Source organism: Carassius carassius, chromosome 17 (assembly GCF_963082965.1).
Source record: "Carassius carassius chromosome 17, fCarCar2.1, whole genome shotgun sequence".
In the NCBI taxonomy this organism is placed as follows: Eukaryota; Metazoa; Chordata; class Actinopteri; order Cypriniformes; family Cyprinidae; genus Carassius; species Carassius carassius.
Window position 1 is genome coordinate 20205694 of NC_081771.1, and position 21056 is coordinate 20226749.

Sequence of the window (21056 nt, forward strand, 5' to 3'; positions counted from 1 at the left end):
TCCGCACGCCCGGTGACTCCCGAGTGTGTTTTACCTGAGAAAATAGTCATCTCAGCACTCGTATGGGAGATCGAATCGAAGGTCAAGACGGCCTTAGAAGGGGTAACGCCTCCGCCCGGTTGCCCACCGAATCGTTTATTTGTGCCGGAGGAGTTACAGTCCGAAGTTATTCAGTGGGGTCACTGCTCTAACGTTGCTTGTCATCCAGGGATAAGCCGAACCAAGGGTTTAGTTAAACAACGATTCTGGTGGACACTTATGGCTCGCAACGTCCACGATTTTGTTTTGGCTTGCTCAGTTTGCGCCAGTGGTAAGTCGTCTATCCGGCCTCCAGATGGGCTTCTTCAACCGCTGTCTGTCCCTTCGAGACCCTGGTCACATTTCGCACTAGATTTTGTTACCGCCCTCCCGCCCTCTAATGGCATGACGGTCGTTTTGACCGTAGTGGACCGGTTCTCGAAGGTGGCACATTTCATTCCCTTGCCCAAATTACCTACAGCCAAGGAGACAGCGATCACTGTCCTTGATCATGTCTTTCGGTTACATGGCCTCCCGGTAGACGTGGTTTCTGACAGGGGATCCCAATTCATATCGAAATTTTGGAAGGAATTTTGTCAATAGTTAGGAGCGACGGTTAGCCTGTCTTCGGGTTATAATCCCCAGATTAACGGTCAGTCAGAGCGAGCCAACCAAGATTTAGAGAGAACGTTGTGATGTTTAGTCTCCAAGAATCCTTCTTCCTGGAGCCAACAACTCTCTATGGTGGAGTACGCTCACAATTCGTTACCAGTGTCAGCCACGGGCCTTTCTCCGTTTCAATGCAGCTTAGGTTACCAGCCACCAGTTTTTCCTAGTCTGGAGTCTGAAGTCGCGGTCCCCTCCGCTCACGCATTTGTCCAGAGGTGCCACCGCACCTGGACCAGAGCCCGCGAGACTCTGCTCCGGATGAGGGAGTGCACTAAGGCCGATCGCCACCGGTCAAAGCCTCCCGTTTACGTTGTGGGTCAAAAAGTGTAGCTTTCTACTAACAATATTCCTCTCCGCTCCGTTTCCAACAAATTAGCTCCCAAATTTATTGGCCCGTTTACTGTCACCAAGATCATTCATTCGGTGACAGTCCGCCTCAAACTACCTCCAGTGTACAGGAGAATACATCCCGCCTTCCATGTGTCCAAGATTAAACCCGTGTTTTATTCACGTATTAATCCGCCTACCCCGGTTCCCCCACCGCCACGTTCGTAGATGGGGAACCGACTTATTCGGTGAATCGTATTCTGGACTCGAGACGGATGTCTAGCGTCTTGTGTTCGTGAGAGCATTGTTTCATGTTTGTGACCTATGCTTACGATATACTGTCCATGTCCAGAAAGGTAAGAAAAACATCATCAAAGTAGTCCATGTGACATCAGAGGGTCAGTTAGAATTCTTTGAAGCATCGAAAATATATTTTGGTCCAAAAATAGCAAAAACTACGACTTTATTCATCATTGTCTTCTCTTCCGTGTCTGTTGTGAGAGAGTTCAAAACAAAGCAAATTGTGATATTGTTTCAAAGTCATTTGTGGATTAATGCGTATTGGAGATGCGAACTGTTTAAAACGATTCAGTTCGATTTGGTGAACTGGTTCAAAAAGATGATTCGGTGACATCGAATTATTTGTTCTCAAACCGGATGTAACCCTGATGTTATATTTGTCCTTTTCTAGATTTACTGAGGGTGCAATTATGACAGAATGCTTTATTTTATTTATTTATTTGAAACGTTTATGTATTATTTTTTCCTTTCTTTTATTAGAGTTTGGTTGGGGAGTACAGGTGAAAAACGTGGTAAACATCATTTTGGGTTGTGAGTTGATGTGCATTGGACAACTAAGAGACTGACAAGTTTGTGAGCCAATCAGATTTTCTTATGAGCGAGAGACGGGAGGAAAAGTTCGAGAGAGAACAGGAGAGGTTGGAGAGAACGGGAGAGTGAGAAGAGACGTGAGTTTAACGAGGTCTTTGAGTGTTTAACAGGAGAATCTTGCCTGTAATCAGAAGTACTGCTCGTATTTCTGCACTAAGGAGGTGGCTCGTTATGACTACGGACTGTTTCATGTAAGTTTGCAGTGACTGCATGTTTGGCTCGGCCAGAGTTGAACGCTGTGCATGTTGCCATACTTTTGAAACTGAAACTGTTGTTGTCCTCTGCTTAAACCGAGCGGAGTTTCAGGAAAGAACACAGACTTCTGTTTCCCGGGATGAAAATGTCGGCGATCGTCGACGAGTGATTTTATGAGAATCCGAAGCGCAAACAACCACCGCACCTGTTGTACACTGAGACATTGCGATTTGGGACCATTTCAACGTGATTAAAGCGGACGTGTTTCAACGCATACTAGCAACTCAATTGAGGTAACCATTTAAACCATCTTTTTGTTTGCTCTCTGGAGTGAAGGGGCCAGTTTCATTTTCCCGGCCACTACGCACTCAAGCTCCGTATCAGGCCTGCAACGGGGTGGGATGTGTGTTTAAACATTTGAGTGCACTATTGATATTGCGACTGTGTTTGTTCTTTTTCCATTTTGAGTGTATTTTGATTGTTCAAAGCTTAAAAGGTTTATTCAAGCCTACACAATTTATACAGAGATATAAGTTAATTTGATAGTTTAAATTAAAGTTAAACAGGCCTTAAAAAAGGTTTATGCCTTTATGGTTAACTTTAGTGAGTTAATTACATTCTGAAAGGGGACATAAAATTGACAGTACTTGTGTGATACGGTAAAAAAGGTGTTTAGTTACTGTTAAAAGGAAGGCAATCACAGACGATTGTTTTGACATTTTATTTGTTTTTGTGTTGTTTTCATTTACATTGTCATTCAAATTTTTGACACATTTCAGTTTAATTTAAATACCAAGTTTCCATTTCATTGATATAAAATACAATCTTTATTGGTTTAAACGTTTATTTGTGAGTGTGTGGGTTATTGCAGTTAAAAGTAATTTAGGAACAACTCCTACGCTAGAAATAAATCAACTGCTTGTATAACGTAATTCCTTGGGGGTTTAGTTATATTAGAAGACAGGGTTAAAAGATCATTTGGAAATAAAAAGAACTCGGGTCCTTATCAAAAACTCTAGCCTATGTAAATGGTTGGTGGATAGGGGTTACATAATGGAGGCACCGCTGGGATCTCCTGTCTTCTAAACAAAAGGTAAAAGAAAAATGTCGCAGAACGATCTTTCACGAGAACTTTGCAGCTGGTCTGCAGATGAGAAAATTGATCCCCAACATGCTATTTTGCTTGTTGGTGTACCAGCTGACACCGATGTTGCGTTTATCGAAGACACTGTACAAACAGTCAAAGTCTTTGGTCGAGTACGGGCTCGTGCAACAAAGGAAGGCACAGTTCCTGGGACACTTTTGGTACTGTGTGAGTGTAGAGAGAAAATCTGCCCCGCCCAGGTGCCATCTGAAGTGTTGCCATCCTCTGGGGAGACCTGGAAAATTGTTGTTATAAAAGATGAGGATTCTAGTATGAATGCCTTTTCAGACAGGTTAACTCAGTTCCTAAATAGGGAGGGCAAAAGCATTACTGACCTTCAAGGCTTGATGAACCCTTTGGTTTCAAATGTTACATCACCTGAGACAATCATTCGTGCCATTGGGGATTTATTGGAGAAAACTAAGCCCACTAGCGATGGTCAAGCCTACCGTCACTTACGCATATTTTCTGGTCTTGAGCCCACCCCAGTAGGTGAAGAGAATAGTGAGAATTGGCTTGAACAAGCTAGATTGATGATTTCTGAGTCGGACTGCTCCGCCAAGGAGAAGCGCAAACGTATTGTGGAAAGCCTTAAAGGGCCAGCGTTAGAGGTGATAAAGGCAGTAAGAGCCAACAATGCAGATGCTACAGCACTCGAGTATATTGAAGCTTTGGAGAGTGCTTTTAGCACCTCAGAATCGGGGGAGGACTTGTATTTTGCTTTTCGTTTGCTTCGACAAGAGCCTGGGGAGGCCTTATCTGATTTTCTTCGTAGACAAGAAAGATCGCTAACGTTAGTGATCAAACGGGGAGGGTTAATTCCTCAGAGAGCTGATCGTGCTCGTGTGGAACAGTTGTTAAGGGGTGCGATTGAATCAGATTTGATGCTATTGAAATTGCGGCTACATGAACGGAAAGAAAATCCCCCCCCGTTTCTTAAACTTCTTAATGAGATTCGAGAAGAAGAAGAAAACGAAGCGGCTAGACGTAAGCTTGGTGTCAGTGTGAAAGATAAGCCAGTAAAAGACAGAGGGAGAGGCTCACTGTCAAATCGAGACAACTTGAAAGTTGATGCTAAAGAGTTAAAACTCCAACTGGGCAGCGCAAATCTGTCGCAGCCCTCAGAGAGGGATTATGTTAAAAGCAAAACTGAGGTAAGGCCCTCAGACAACCCGTTAAATGCAGAGGTTCTAGCCCTAAAAGCTCAAGTAGAACAACTACAGAAACAATTGTCTGTGCTTAGTGTAGGGGCGAGTAGTCCGAATACTCAAGAGTGCCGGATAAGCCGTGGTTCAGTTGCTCCAATAAGATTGGCAGGTAAAAGCAGTGATGGCTTTTTCTGTTACAATTGTGGAGGAGATGGCCACATTGCCAGCAAATGTGAACATTCTGCAAATTCTGGTTTAGTCATTCAGAAACTGCTACAATTACTTCGCAAATCTAAAGAGAAAAAACCTGCTTCAGGACAGAGAGATACTGATGTAGGCCAGAGTGATTGTTTCTCTAAGAAAAGCCTAATTGAGGTTCCTGAGCCTAGTCTTGTACCAGCTGGTCTAGTAGGGCCATCATCCACAGTCGAGGTCAAGGGTAATGGACAGCCTTGTTTAGCTTTATTAGATAGTGGGTCACAGGTGACCATTGTCTTTGAGAAGTGGTATTTACGTCATCTACCTCAAGTACCCTTAAATCCTTTTGAGGGGTTAGCTATATGGGGTTTGAGTTCATCCAGCTATCCTTACCGAGGGTATATTGTGGTAGACATGGAATTCCCACAGACTCTAATGGGTTCATCCGAGGTAATTTCAGTACTTGCATTGGTGTGTCCGGATCCAGTCGGGCCCGAGCAAACGCCAGTGATTGTGGGGACCAATGCCAGTTTTTTCCAAAGATTAGTTGACATTTGTACTGGGAGCTTAGGGCCCAAGACTTCTAATGTTATGAGGATACAGTCTCAGTGGATAACAGATGGGTTAGTCCCTTCCAGTAAAATTGCTGGTTCTGAAGAAAAGCCTGTGGGTGAGGTGAAGTGGGCGGGTGATAGTCCTCTTACACTCCCTCCTCAGACTGAGACCTGTGTGGTGGGTCACATTGACTGTCAGTCTCCTCTGGAGAAAGATATTTACCTTGTAGAGGGTCCTGAAGATGATGTTCTTCCTGCAGGAGTGTTAGTTCCTCCGGTGGTGGTTCCCTTTTCAGCCATGGGGGAAAACCAACTCAGAGTCTTGGTGCGCAATGACACTTTTAAGGAAAAGTTTATACCAAATGGCACTGTGTTAGCCAGAGTTTATGCTACAGACACAGTGAGAGATGCACGGGAGGTAACAAAGAACCATCAAATACTCGATCCAGAATTGTTTGATTTTGGTAACTCACCTGTGCCTCAAACCTGGAAGGATCGACTCAGACAGAAATTATCAGAAAGAGTGAATGTGTTTTCCCTATCTGATATTGATGTGGGGTTAGCACAAGGAGTCAAACACCATATTCGGCTGAGAGATGACACCCCTTTCCGTGAACGGTCCCGGCGTATTGCCCCTGCGGATGTTGAAGATGTTCGTAGGCACTTAAAAAATTTGATGACTGCAGGAATTATTAAAGAGTCGAGGAGCCCATATGCATCCCCCATCGTCATTGCTCGGAAGAAAAATGGCGATGTGAGAATGTGTGTGGACTACCGCACTCTAAATAGTCGCACCATACCCGACCAGTATACTACCCCCAGGATAGATGATGCGTTGGACTGCCTAGCTGGTAGCCAATGGTTTTCTGTCCTGGACCTCCGGAGTGGATATTATCAGATAGAGATGGCCGAGGAGGATAAAGAGAAAACTGCATTCATCTGCCCTTTGGGTTTTTTCCAATTTGAGCGCATGCCCCAAGGAATAACTGGAGCCCCAGCCACATTCCAACGGCTGATGGAGCGGGCCGTTGGGGACATGCACCTCCTCGAAGCCATCGTCTATCTTGATGATATAATTGTCTTCGGGCGAAATTTAGAGCAACATGAGGAGCGTCTTTTCAAAGTTCTGGATCGGTTGGAAGAATGCGGTTTAAAAATCTCTATTGACAAATGTCAATTTTGCCAGCCTGAGGTTAAATATGTTGGTCATATGGTGTCGGCAGAGGGTATTGCGGCCGACCCTGCAAAAATCGAGGCAGTAGCAAAATGGAAGCAACCACATGATTTGAAATCGCTGCGGTCCTTTCTGGGCTTTTGCGGTTATTACCGCCGGTTCATAAAGGGTTACTCCTCCGTAGTACGACCACTCACTGATTTGACGAAAGGGTTTCCACCTGCCGGAAAGGGAAAAACAAAGCCTAAGACTGCCAGTACTCAGGGGTACTTCAAAGAGTCAGAACCCTTTGGAGATCGCTGGACTCCCGAATGTACTGCAGCGTTTAGGGAAATTATTTGCAGATTGACGCATGCACCTGTTTTGGCCTTTGCGGATCCGTCCAGACCATACATCTTGCATGTAGATGCCAGTATGAATGGTCTTGGGGCAGTTCTTAATCAAGAAAACCCAGACGGGTTGCGCCCAGTAGCCTACGCCAGCCGTAAGTTGAGTGAAACGGAACAGCGCTACACCATCCATCAGCTTGAATTTCTTGCCCTTAAATGGGCTGTGGTCGATAAATTTCATGATTATTTGTATGGGGCAAGGTTTACCGTCCGTACCGACAATAATCCTCTCACTTACGTGCTGAGCAGTGCTAAACTGAATGCCACTGGACACCGATGGTTGGCTGCTCTTGCCACCTATGAGTTTACCATTCAGTATCGGCCAGGTCGCATTAATACTGATGCTGATCTATTGTCCCGCAATCCGCACGATGACCTAGCTCCCATTAAATGGGCTGAGGTTCCGCCTTCTGGGGTCAAAGCTGTATGCAAACTCGCTCAAGTTGATGTCCCTTCCAGTACTCCTCACAGGTTTGTTGATCAGTTAGGAGTTCATCCTGATGGTCTCCCTGCGGCATTCATTTGTCCGGTACAGTTAGGTGGTGAGTCCTTGGAACTTTTATCTTTAGATGACATAAAGGAGGCTCAGGATACCGATTCTGTAATTGGGGTTGTGAAGAAGGAACTAGACACTGGTAATGTAATGTCTACTGGGAAAGGAGATAACCCAGCTGTTACCCTACTGCAGCGACAGAGACAAAAATTACGTATTTTGAAAGATGTTTTGTATCGCATGACACAGACAGATAACGGTGAAGAACGTACACAGTTAGTCTTGCCTGAAGTGTATCGCCTACGAGTTCTAAGGTCTCTTCATGATGAGTCAGGTCATTTAGGTATTGACAAGACCAAGGAATTGATTAAGGACAGGTTTTACTGGCCAAAAATGGATAGTGACATCGAATCCTACGTGAAAAACTGTGGTAGATGCATTGCTCGTAAGACTATCCCACAGAAGGTTGCACCGTTGAATCAGATAACCAGTAGAAGCCCCTTTGATTTAGTCTGTATAGACTTTTTATCGCTAGAGCCTGACAGCAAAGGGTTTGCAAATGTATTGGTAATTACCGATCATTATACTCGTTATGCTCAGGCGTATCCCACTAGGGATCAAAAAGCGACAACTGTGGCAAAGGTCCTGTTTGAGAAATTTTTCGTCCATTATGGTCTTCCTGCACGGGTACACTCTGACCAGGGGCGAGACTTTGAGTGCAGACTGATCCAAGAGTTTCTCCGAATACTAGGCATCCGAAAATCCAGGACCACGCCCTACCATCCTCAGGGTGACCCACAGCCGGAGCGCTTTAACAGGACGCTTTTGTCAATGCTGGGCACTCTGGAGTCGGCAAAGAGACAAAGGTGGAGCCAGTATGTTAGCTCACTGGTACATGCATACAATTGCACTTTCAATGAGGCAACTGGTTACTCTCCCTATTTTTTGTTATTTGGACGAGAAGCTAGATTGCCCATTGATGTTTGTTTTGGACTTTTTCCCTATGGGAAGGAAAAGACTACTCACACGCAGTATGTTCAAAAGTTGAAGGCTGATCTGCAGGAGGCCTACGAACTTGCCTCCGCTGCAGCATTGAAAAACCACCAGAAAAACAAGACTTACTATGATCGTAGAGTCCGGTACCAGGGTTTAGTTAAAGGGGACAGAGTGTTGGTAAGAAACTTGGGACTCAAAGGGAAACACAAACTTCAAGATAAGTGGTGTTCCGTTCCGCACCTTGTGGTGGAACAATTGCCCAATTTGCCAGTATATCATGTGAAACCCGAAAATGGGTTTGGGCGAGAGAGAACGTTGCACAGAGATCATTTGCTCCCAATCGGAGAGTTTGTTCGGTTTGATAACTTGGTTGAGAAAGAAAAAGTCTCTCGTAAACCAGTGACAAGGGTTGAACGAGCAAGGAGAGAATCCACAAAAGCATCAAGAACCGAGGCTGCTCAGTTAGACAGTTTATCTAGTTCTGAGGATGAAATGTATTATGGTAAGTCAGCAATTTGCCAAGAGATACTCGATTCCTTCAGAAAAGAGCCTGAACATGGGGATAGCAAGCCGGTAGTGTTGGAGGATGATCTTTTGTCTGTCAGTGAGCAGAGTGATGTAGAAGAACCACCTGTTGTATATGATGAAATGGTCATGAACGATTCTGAGTCTGGCGTAGCTGAAGCAGTGGAGTCAGAATCTGAAAGGGGAGACAATTCCGTTTCATATGACTCTTGTAAAGCTGAAGAAAGTAGGCCTACTTATAGACTCAGACGCAGGGTAGAACCAGTCATACGACTCAGTTATGATGAGCCAGGAGTACCTACAAACCGGCCGATTACTTTAGTACATCGTGGGCTTGTCATTCGGATAAGTTATGAAACCCGAGATGTTAATTCATTTGTCACAGGTTGTAAATGTGCACCCGTTTCCTCTCTATATAAATGAGCATACATTTAAAGTTTGGTCTTATGGGGCATGAAGACCATCTGAAGGGGGAGAGTGTAACCCTGATGTTATATTTGTCCTTTTCTAGATTTACTGAGGGTGCAATTATGACAGAATGCTTTATTTTATTTATTTATTTGAAACGTTTATGTATTATTTTTTCCTTTCTTTTATTAGAGTTTGGTTGGGGAGTACAGGTGAAAAACGTGGTAAACATCATTTTGGGTTGTGAGTTGATGTGCATTGGACAACTAAGAGACTGACAAGTTTGTGAGCCAATCAGATTTTCTTATGAGCGAGAGACGGGAGGAAAAGTTCGAGAGAGAACAGGAGAGGTTGGAGAGAACGGGAGAGTGAGAAGAGACGTGAGTTTAACGAGGTCTTTGAGTGTTTAACAGGAGAATCTTGCCTGTAATCAGAAGTACTGCTCGTATTTCTGCACTAAGGAGGTGGCTCGTTATGACTACGGACTGTTTCATGTAAGTTTGCAGTGACTGCATGTTTGGCTCGGCCAGAGTTGAACGCTGTGCATGTTGCCATACTTTTGAAACTGAAACTGTTGTTGTCCTCTGCTTAAACCGAGCGGAGTTTCAGGAAAGAACACAGACTTCTGTTTCCCGGGATGAAAATGTCGGCGATCGTCGTCGAGTGATTTTATGAGAATCCGAAGCGCAAACAACCACCGCACCTGTTGTACACTGAGACATTGCGATTTGGGACCATTTCAACGTGATTAAAGCGGACGTGTTTCAACGCATACTAGCAACTCAATTGAGGTAACCATTTAAACCATCTTTTTGTTTGCTCTCTGGAGTGAAGGGGCCAGTTTCATTTTCCCGGCCACTACGCACTCAAGCTCCGTATCAGGCCTGCAACGGGGTGGGATGTGTGTTTAAACATTTGAGTGCACTATTGATATTGCGACTGTGTTTGTTCTTTTTCCATTTTGAGTGTATTTTGATTGTTCAAAGCTTAAAAGGTTTATTCAAGCCTACACAATTTATACAGAGATATAAGTTAATTTGATAGTTTAAATTAAAGTTAAACAGGCCTTAAAAAAGGTTTATGCCTTTATGGTTAACTTTAGTGAGTTAATTACATTCTGAAAGGGGACATAAAATTGACAGTACTTGTGTGATACGGTAAAAAAGGTGTTTAGTTACTGTTAAAAGGAAGGCAATCACAGACGATTGTTTTGACATTTTATTTGTTTTTGTGTTGTTTTCATTTACATTGTCATTCAAATTTTTGACACATTTCAGTTTAATTTAAATACCAAGTTTCCATTTCATTGATATAAAATACAATCTTTATTGGTTTAAACGTTTATTTGTGAGTGTGTGGGTTATTGCAGTTAAAAGTAATTTAGGAACAACTCCTACACTAGAAATAAATCAACTGCTTGTATAACGTAATTCCTTGGGGGTTTAGTTATATTAGAAGACAGGGTTAAAAGATCATTTGGAAATAAAAAGAACTCGGGTCCTTATCAAAAACTCTAGCCTATGTAAATGGTTGGTGGATAGGGGTTACACGGATATTACAAACTGCTTTGTTTTGAACTCTCTCACAACCGAAGAGAAGACAATGATGAATAAAGTCGTAGTTTTTGCTATTTTTGGACCAAAATGTATTTAGCTGGATGAAAAGACCTATCCCTTTATACTAAAGTGAATGTGTCCAAAACTGCTCTGTGGGCTTTTGCAAGCTGACAGCATCGTACTACCGCGATTAAGGCATCCTAGTTACAACACGCACCAATGGGTGACTACTTTTCTCCCTTTACAAAGGCATGGCTGCAAGTGAGTGTCACATCAAATTCTGGATCCCAGGAGTGTCTTTGATTTTGATGTCATGTTTTGATTAATTAAACTGAACTTAACAGAGACAATTGCACCAGTTCACTTTATCTGTGTCCATATAGAAGCCATAATAAGGGAAATAGCCTTCACAACTACATCATGCTGCTCTGTGCTGTAATACCAGTCCACTGGGACAATTAACAAGCTCAATTCATGGCATTCTGGAACTAATTGTGTCTCTGTCTAGTGCCACTTTGTAGAGAGATGTATTTAAAGAAATTCTGTATGAATTATTCATAATTATGAGATAGAATGATGTTGATAATTTGGACCTTTCTTCATTCTCTTAAATTCTTCACTTTATTTTGATAACATTTTAAACTTTTAAAAATAACAACAATAAAATTGAAGACTACTTTGTCTGGAAAGTAATTTTTTATTTAATTTTCAATGCACACTATTGACTATCATGACTGAATAGCAGTCATGATTTGTAAAATAATTTCCTCAATTCACAAAATAAAGATTCAATGCTTTTTAAAATAAAAAATGGAATGTTAGGTTTGTTTCATTATTTTTGCCTATTTTACTAGCTATTTTACTATTTTATGGGTCTGGGGGGAAAACTAATAATTAAGTAGCCTCGGCTCGGTGTTCATCTTCAGTTCTCTCTTCACAGCAGTTCAGTCAGTGTACTGTTTGAGTAAATGAATTACCCTGGGATATTGGTTTGTTTTAACTCAAAGGGGGTGTCAGCCACATTAAAAAAAGCTAACAGCTTAAGTCATTTGTGGATTAATGCATATTGGAGATGTGAATCGCTTAAAACGATTCAGTTCGATTTGGTGAACTGGTTCAAAAAGATCCGGTGACATCGAATGATTTGTTCTCGAACCGGATATGACAAACTGCTTTGTTTTGAACTCTCTCACAACAGACACGGAAGAGAAGACAATGATGAATAATGTCGTAGTTTTTGCTATTTTTGGACTAAAATGTATTTTCGATGCTTCAAAAAATTCTAATTGACCCTTTGATGTCACATGGACTACTTTGAAGACGTTTTTCTTACCTTTCTGGACATGGACAGTATAACATACACACAGTTTCAATGGAGGGACTGAGAGCTCTCGGACTAAATCTAAAATATCTTAAACAGTGTTCCAAAGATAAACAGAGGTCTCACGGGTTTGGAACGACATGAGGGTGAGTTATTAATAACATAATTGTGATTTTCCGATGAACTAACCCTTTAATACATATGATATGGAATACATTTTTGAGCTCATATTGAGGCATTTGACTTGGTGCACACTTTGTAAAGTTGTTGAGATCGCTACTAAGGTACTTCCCTGCTCCTGTTCAATTCTCTCCTGTCCAATTGTTTCCTTTTTCTACTCCTGCTGTCCTGACCATTAAAAGTCAAAAACTCCATTGCAATAAAAAAAGCAACAGCAACCTCAGAGCAGTCAAACTTTTTTATAATAGAGTTTTGCAAGAGATCACAGCAAGAGAATAAAGAGCTCTTCCATGTTTCTCACACATTTCTCTCCCACTATCATTTCAGAACTTTCTCATGTCTCAGTTGTGTCTACTTTTATTTATCCTAAGGATTTTTAGGAGAAACATCTGAGACACTGTTTAGACTAAAACGAGAAATACATGAATATCACAACTAAGTCTCCTGAGGTTAGAAAGAGCAACCACTGGGCAACAGAAAATATTCCTATGATGGAGTGTTGATAGAGATTGCAGCAAAGACAGTAAATATGTATTCTATGTTTCTTCCATCACATTCTCTGTTTTGACACTTTTTTCACATTTGTCACATTTGTGCCTACTTCTGTTTCTCCTAAGGAATTTTAGGAGAAACATCTGAAATGCTGTTGATACTAAAATTAGAGATATTTGAGAATCTCGTCTGTTGAGTTTAGGAAAAGCACCCACTGAGCAATAAATATTTTCTATGGGAGATTAAATTTAATCTTCACATAACAAGAAAAGGTTTAAATCTGGTAGTTTTAATGATAACCAGTTCTTATGACTAAAAAGGTGCCTGTAGTTGTGTTTTTTGTGAAAACTGCTAGTCTTGATGGGGTTATGTGGAATTTGTGTTCGAGACACAAATTGCTGTTTACTTTGTAGGTTATAGTGAAAAATTACATGTGGTTGTTTTTAAATGTGCAGACTTCATATGCAGGTTAATATCTCCATAGTCAAGGGTCACTCTCCCTCGTGTAGTGATTTGACATTTGTAGGAACTGTGCCTAGTGCATTAATAACAATAACAATAAAAAAGCAATCAAATCTGTAAAGACAATATGCACTTAATGTTTGCCCAGAATCCCTTGCTTAAAGCTTATCTCATCAAATTGGAGATTAGTGGCAGCTGTAACTTTATTAGAGGTGGAGCAGGCATAGAGAGAACATAAATAATTCAGTGAGGTGTCTATGGGAAATACAGTGATTTAATTCTGCAGAATGAAGTTTGCGGCTATGTCGACACTCTATGAAACAGAGATCCCCCCATCTTCGCTTTCTTTCACTGTCTGTCGCTTGCGTTATATATGCACTCTCGATCTCTCACTCACTCACTCTCTCACACCCTGTGTTCACTATACGGTTCATTCCTCATCGTCAGGTAGCACCATGGCAACACTCTTGCCAACTACATCAATCTCTTAGACATGTGCCTTTAGCAGGAAAAGTGAGAGAGGAGGGAGAGCAGAAATGAATGAGAAAAGGAATCTTGTTTGGCAGGAGGTTTTGTGCTATGAAAGAAAAAAAGTGACAGAATATGCAGAATGTTTGCCACATGTGCAAGATTTAAATGTCATGATCACTGAGTCATTAGATTTATTTCTTAACACAGATTTTATTGCTTTGACCCAGCAAACACATTATGTACCCCTAGCGTTAATCTATGTAGTTCCCCTTTTGTTATTTCGTTGAGAATCAATTCCTAACACTGTAGGAATAGTTTTAGATTACATTTTTTAATAAACATAAACAAATGTTCTTGGGACATTCTGGGCATGTAAGAGGTAAGAGGTGAACTCCTGTCTGAGGTCACAGTAAAGGGGTGGATGGGCTCTAGCAAATGTACTGCATCTCTCTCAGAGCACTGCACATATAAAAAACCCAAGCAAACTGAGCTCTTGTGGATTTGTCTGTGTTTTGTTTCTGTCTGAGCTCAGATAGGAAGTTATAAACAGAGAGGAAGCAGGTTTTGACAATAGGAGTGAAATAGCTTTCCCTCCCACGTGTCGTGCTGTGGTTCCTTAAGGGGCAGCTGCTGTGACTGATGTAATGGCAAGGTAATATCAGCAGCAATTGCAGGGAACTGAGACAGGGCTGGACCTGGGGGTTTGAAGAGGGGTGGGGTGGGGGGATAATGGTGCCGAAAGGAAAAGCTGCCACATTGCAATCAGTTCCGCTGCTCTGGCTCACTCCGTCACCTGGTGGCTTTTCACCGCAACCATCATGGCATTTCGATATGTGGGAGTGCCTATAAGATGATATTAATGGCAAAATGAACCCAGAGTTAGTTATGTGCCCCTGAAACACAGCCTCAGACTAGGGGAGGGCTCTTACCTCAGCAATCTGCTGCAGATATTAGATAGCACTGAAAAATAGCAGACACACAGCCTCCTTCAAGGCCAGAGACTCTTGTTTAATCTCTTCCTTGTTTTATTTCAAGGTTTTTCTCTGAGTGTGTGCTTGTGTTTCAAGGTTAGAAGGAAGCGAGATTCATAAACAGCTCTCTAGTGATCAGGAGATTTTAATGGCTCTCTTGGGAAAGCCCGTGGTCTGTTTTGGTGAGCTGTAAGACCTGCCTACATTTCTTACTCTCTTCACACTGCAAAGGCTCTGACACTGATAGACTATACTGTACATCACTTGTATTTATTCACAGTTGGTCTGAATTTAATTTCACATGCAAAGGGAAACTTCTTAAAGGTGCAGGAGCGGAAAATGGGCCTCTAAGGGGAAAATAATAATAATAAATAATTAGCATGTATACAGTATGACAGTGTGTAAACAGTGCCTCTCTTTGGTTATATATTTGTTTGTTTTGGTTACCACCAATTTCATAACTCAAGGGGAAATTGGCTTTTACTATTATTAATTTGAATTTAAAATTTTCTTTGAACCTGTTAAGGGTGACACCCCAAACTAACAATAAACTAGCGGAGATAAAAGCTGACTGTGTAACAGTGTAATAACAGACAGGAATGCACATAAGTGGTGTGCAGGTCCACATGTGTGACCAAAATAAAAAATGCACTGGATAAATAAGTTCAGACTGCTCAATTGCGTACCGATATCGTTGACAGCTGTTAATACACAATCAATTATTTAGATCGACTAACTGTAATATTGTACAAGATTTCCATTTGAACTGAAAGCATAAATCTAGGCTATGAGCTGCCGGTTTCAGAGCAAAAAGCAAAACAGTGACAATTCATTCACTGACACGTTTTACTCTGCAGTGCTGAAACTGGCAGCGCATACAGTCTTAAAAATAAAGGTTCTTTATTTGCATTGCTGATGTCAATACAAACCTTTCTCACCCATGGAACCCTTCAATTGCACAAAAGGTTACTCATGGTGGTTAAAAGTTCTTTAGTTTAAAATATAGAATTAAAATGATGTTTCTTTTAAGAACTGTTAACTGAAAGTTCTCTGGTGAAGCCAAAATGGTTCTTCTTGTCACAGTTACTGTAATGACGAAGTAGAGGCAGTCAGATCCATCTGCAGGACTTTATTGAAGCAGGTATCAAACCAAGGATGCACAGAGCATAAAACACTAAGGTAGCACGAAGCAACATGCAGCGTGGTAAAACAACACTTCACAGAGAAACACAGAACCAGGCAGTCCAGATAAAGGGGGGATAATGATTAACAGGTGGATATGATGATGCTGATGAGAAAACCAGACAGGGCTGGAAACTAATGATAGCAGAAGGGAAGGATGGGAATTGCAGTCCTAGAACTCAGGTGACTCAGGAGCGCATGAGACCGGAGAGAGGTGAAGGCGTGCGCTCAGTGACAGGCGCGCGCTCCGTGACAGTTACATTCAGTTAGGTTTCTTGGACTTTTAGTTTGTATTCTGTAGTTCCTGTCTGCCTTGATTTGACTTTCCCACTTGTTGGCACAGATACTAGCTGTGTCACAAAGTTGAGTGTGCACACTTCGAAGGCGGACTTCGACGACCAGGCCTCTGAAGTGCACGAAGGGCCCTCCGAAGTGCGTGAGATGCTCCGCCTTTGCAGAATTTCCTAATTCCGACACCAGGTGTTTGGGAGAGGAGAGCTGACGAGAGGACAATCCTGCCAGGATAGGTGGAGCCAGATTATTATTATTATTTTTTTATCTATATTAATAAATATAGATTAAAACACAGGGGATTAAATAAAATGTTATAATAAATTATATTTATCAAATAAATCTAACAGGATTAGGTGGAGTCAGAATTGCTCATTTTTGTTTTTATGTTTTACGTCATAATAGAGTTCAGACAGGAACCACTTTGGCAAGTTAACTTGTTAAACCTAAGCTATTTTGTAAATGGTTGTAAAAAGTACTTTCCGTTTTGTATAAAACAATTTGTTTTAATGTGTAAAAACATTTACAGGACAAACAAAAATAAACATATAAAAGAATGTTTTGTGAAAAACAAAATTATAAGCTGCATTAAAAAAAATTACAATGTACATAAGTACTTATCTTTTATTTACTGGTGAATATGTAAAACAAAAATATAGAATGTACAGAAAGTACTCAGGCTTATTTACGAATAAATTACACACACAAAAAAATGAATAATGTACACAACTTATGCATTTAATTTATAACTTGCATCACAAAAATAAACTACAGAAATTAGGTTGTTTCATTGACAATATCACATTTAAAAATAATATTGAAAACTGTAATGTACCCATTTTTCCCACTGTTTTCTCTTGGCTAATGAAGAATGTATTTGTTAAGCATTCTCTCAAGAAGAGAAAACTTGTGCTCTTCTCTCTCAAAAATCATAACATTATAAAATATGACAGCAGGACATGCATATTTGTCGACATCTCTTGCATGACAGCACTTCAATAGGGAGTGAAGTGTCCATAAGATGTACACTTCATCTTCATGGGAAATGAAGGGCTCATTTGAAGTAGCTTTCGAAATTCGTGCTTACGTCGTGATGCTGTGACGCAATCGCACTTCAAATGCACACTTCGGAGTCCATACACTAAATTTTGGGACACAGCTACTGATTTAACTGGTTCTTGAATTGGCTGTGTGTCATTAATTTACCTTGTTGGTATCAGTTTTTAAGTTCTTCCTTTTTTCTGCATTCAGTGTCCAGTCTTGCTTACCTTTATTGTGTTTTACTGTATCTCTCGTCTGTTCTGTTTACCTGAGCATTTTGTATTAAAGATTACTTTTTTGGATTCTCTGCCTGTCTGTCCACAACACACTGTGACCTGCTTTTGGAAACTTTAATTTTGAGAGTGTATACTTACTTGCTGGCAACCTGCCAAAATAAAAGTTTGCTGATTTTAAGTAAAAAAAATGATGACTTATTGTATAACAAAAAAAAAAAATAAAAATAAAAAATAAATATCAACATTGTATTGTATACACTTTTTATTGTAAAATATAATAGTATCATCACACTTTAATTATTATTTTGTTTATTATTTTATATTAGTATTTATTAGTTAGTTTAGTATTTAATGGGTGACACAATGTGCAGTGTGAATACCAAACCAAATCTCCAGTGCTTTCATGTGAACCAGACTTATTAAAAACTTATGTGCATCCTGAATTATAGATGTATCTTTATTATTACTTTAATTCTAAATTAATTGCAGATGTAATTAGATGCATTTTATAACAAATTATGTACATGAATGTATGTACAATGTAAGTGCATTGTATTAAATGAAATATTAAAGTAATCAAGATGTTAGTATGATTAAATTGATTATGATAATTAAAGACACTTAATATATGAAGCGGGTTCAAATTTGCATCCAATAAATCTGTTACTGGATTATCTGTTGTTTACATCTAACAGTTTGTTTTCTTTATTAGCCTACTGCATGTCCTCTTAGGGGATCTCGTTGTTTGTATTTGTTGATGTGTGATTATCTCATTGCTGAATGTATCAGTGGTGTAAAACAATGGGTAACTCTTTTATAAAGAAAATCTGGTTTAGGTTTCATGTTAGACTTTTCTGTAATTTCTACAGTTATTTACCATATATCAACCAGTATAATACTGTAAATTCTCTTTACAGTTCATAACTGTAATTCCCTTTGCATCATGGGAATTTTCTGTGACATTAAACACCAAATACAGTGATTTGCTGTATTTTTAAAAAATAAAGTATAATACTGTATTTACCACAACGGCCTATTTGGCGCTATTTGGATCGTCAGGATTTGCTTTAAGATTTAGAATAGGAACCATCAAGTGGATCGTTGAAGTTTTGCCCGAGGAGAGTGCTCAGTTCACGATTCCGGAGAACATAATAAGAGCTGTGTCCAAGGATAGACACCTTGCGAAGATTTTTTTTCATCCCCCTGAGTAAGGAAGAGGAAGAACAGCAAACAAGCAAGGTAAATATGCGTGACAGTGTGAGCCCACGGTTGTCTGCACCCTAATTTTATATAATTTGTCAACATTGGCACTAAAAAGTGAGTAAACCTAACGTTTTATTAAAAATTATTTTTTTTTATTTTTCTCATTTTTGACATTTGGTTCGACAGGGTGCTTTACGAATTAGATTAGGAACTAGCATTGCAGTCGCAAGTTTTGCTCGAGGCCAGAGCTCACTGTTTGGAGACTTTTAATGGTTTCTTGTCAGCATTGGGGCTAAAAACTGAGGTAACGTTAAACCTAATGTTTTATTTTTAAAAAAAGACGTTGTGAGTTTATTGAATTACGGATTAAAAGCAAGAATTTTTATTTATTTATCGAGCAAAGTTAAGCTTAACTTTACATTAAGACGAAGTTAGTAAATAACGTTGGCCTCTAACTTAGTTGAGTAATAGCGTCGTGTTTTTTTTCCATTTAAACTGTGTTATTTTTATCTTTTTCTCATTTTTGACATTTGGTTCGACAGGGTGCTTTACGAATTAGATTAAGAACTAGCATTGCAGTCGCAAGTTTTGCTCGAGGCCAGAGCTCACTGTTTGGAGACTTTTAACGGTTTCTTGTCAGCATTGGGGCTAAAAACTGAGGTAAACCTAACGTTTTATTTAAAAAAAAAGACTGAGTGTATTGAATTACGATTAAAAGGAAGATTTTTTTTCTTTTTTTTTTATTTTTTTTTTTTTTTTTTTCATTTTTTATCGAGCAAAGTTAATCTTACATTAAGACGAATTAGGCTTAGTCTAGGTTAACGTTGACCACTGAGAAAATAACGTCGTTTTTACATTTCATTTATAGACACCATGTCGTTTTTTCTCTTTTTCATTTTCGACATTTGGATGGACACGGTTTAGATTAGAAACTAGCAGTGGAGTCGCAAATTTTGTCTGAAGAGGGAGCTTTTGTTATTTGTGTGCGTTTACTGAATGACCAAATTAAACTAAAATTTACATTGCATTAACATGAAGTTATCTAATGTGATATTCTCTGTCTTTTCCCCCTTAAAAATGTTACATTTGTATTGACATGATTTATTTTACATTTTAGATAAGGAACCTGCATCGGAGGGAGGAGCTCAGGAGCTGAATTTAGGAACTGTGTGGAGACACTTTGCTAAGATTTTTCAGAAAAATAATAAAGACAAGCCAAAAAGCAAGGTACAGAAAAGAAAAAAAAAGCAGGGATGGGGGATTATATGTACTTTCAGAAACAGGAAAGAGATCCATTATAGTCCAAAATTTATACATTGATATAATAGTTCTGCATCCGAATTTCCAGTGACAAGACTTATAGCAATATGTTTAGCTGTAAAGTTTGTAGCCACCACACTGACTGTTTGAAAACCTTCTATGCCCATGTAAAAAGTCATAGAAACTTGGCTAACAACAGGTTTTCATGTGGCATAAAACATTGTCCTAGTAATAATTTCAGGACGTTTTCTGCATTAAAGTCCCACATGCACAGAAACCACCCACCCGCTGTCACTGTGTCACAGAGACAAGGCATGTATCAGTATAGTGGTAACTGCAAATGCAGTATTCAAGGATGTGATTATGTGGCCGATAATGTTAACTTGCTGTGCATTCATTTGAGATTACACATACGGAATGGCAAAAAAGTCACTTGTCCTTTTCAGGGATGCTCAAAATATTTTAGAGTGAGGTCATCCTTTGCTACACACATATCTAGGAAACACAAGCAGTCATTTGTAGCAGAGCCACAAGCACAACAAGATACTGATGTCCAAGTCCAAGACATCCAAATCCATGATGAGACTGTTAATCCCTTTCTTGATAGTCATGGAACAAACCCAGATTTGAACCCTGTGACCTTTCTAAAGAATCTGGCATTGTTTTATTTAAAACTACAGTCCAAACTGCTTTTGCCAGCCACAACAGTACAGTGTATTGTTGAGGAATTTCAGGAGGTCCATAGCAGTGGAATGAAGCAAGTGCTTAAAAAAGTAGAAGAGAAACTGACAGGGCTAAACATAACAAAGGAAGAAATACAGGAAATAATTAAGGAACTTGAACAAGAGGATCTTTTAACTATTTGCAATGAAGGTGTCTTGAGATCAGACAAAACCAGGAAAACATATTTCAAAGAAAATTTTGATTATGTTGCACCTGCTCAGATATACCTAGGAACAGATACCAGTGGTAAGGAACGCTTTTGTCAATATGTTCCTGTAAAGGATACACTTGCTACCTTGTTTAAGCAGTCCACTGTGAAAGACCAGTATGCACTCTCTAAACTTCATGTGCACAGTGACATGGTTTTAACTGATGTTAATGATGGCAAAAACTTCAAGCAAAACACCATTTTACAAGAATCATCATCTGTATCAGTTATACTGTACTTGGATGCCTTTGAGGTTACAAACCCGCTAGGCTCTGGAAAAAAGAAACACAAAATCATGGCCATGTACATGACACTTGGGGAAATATTACC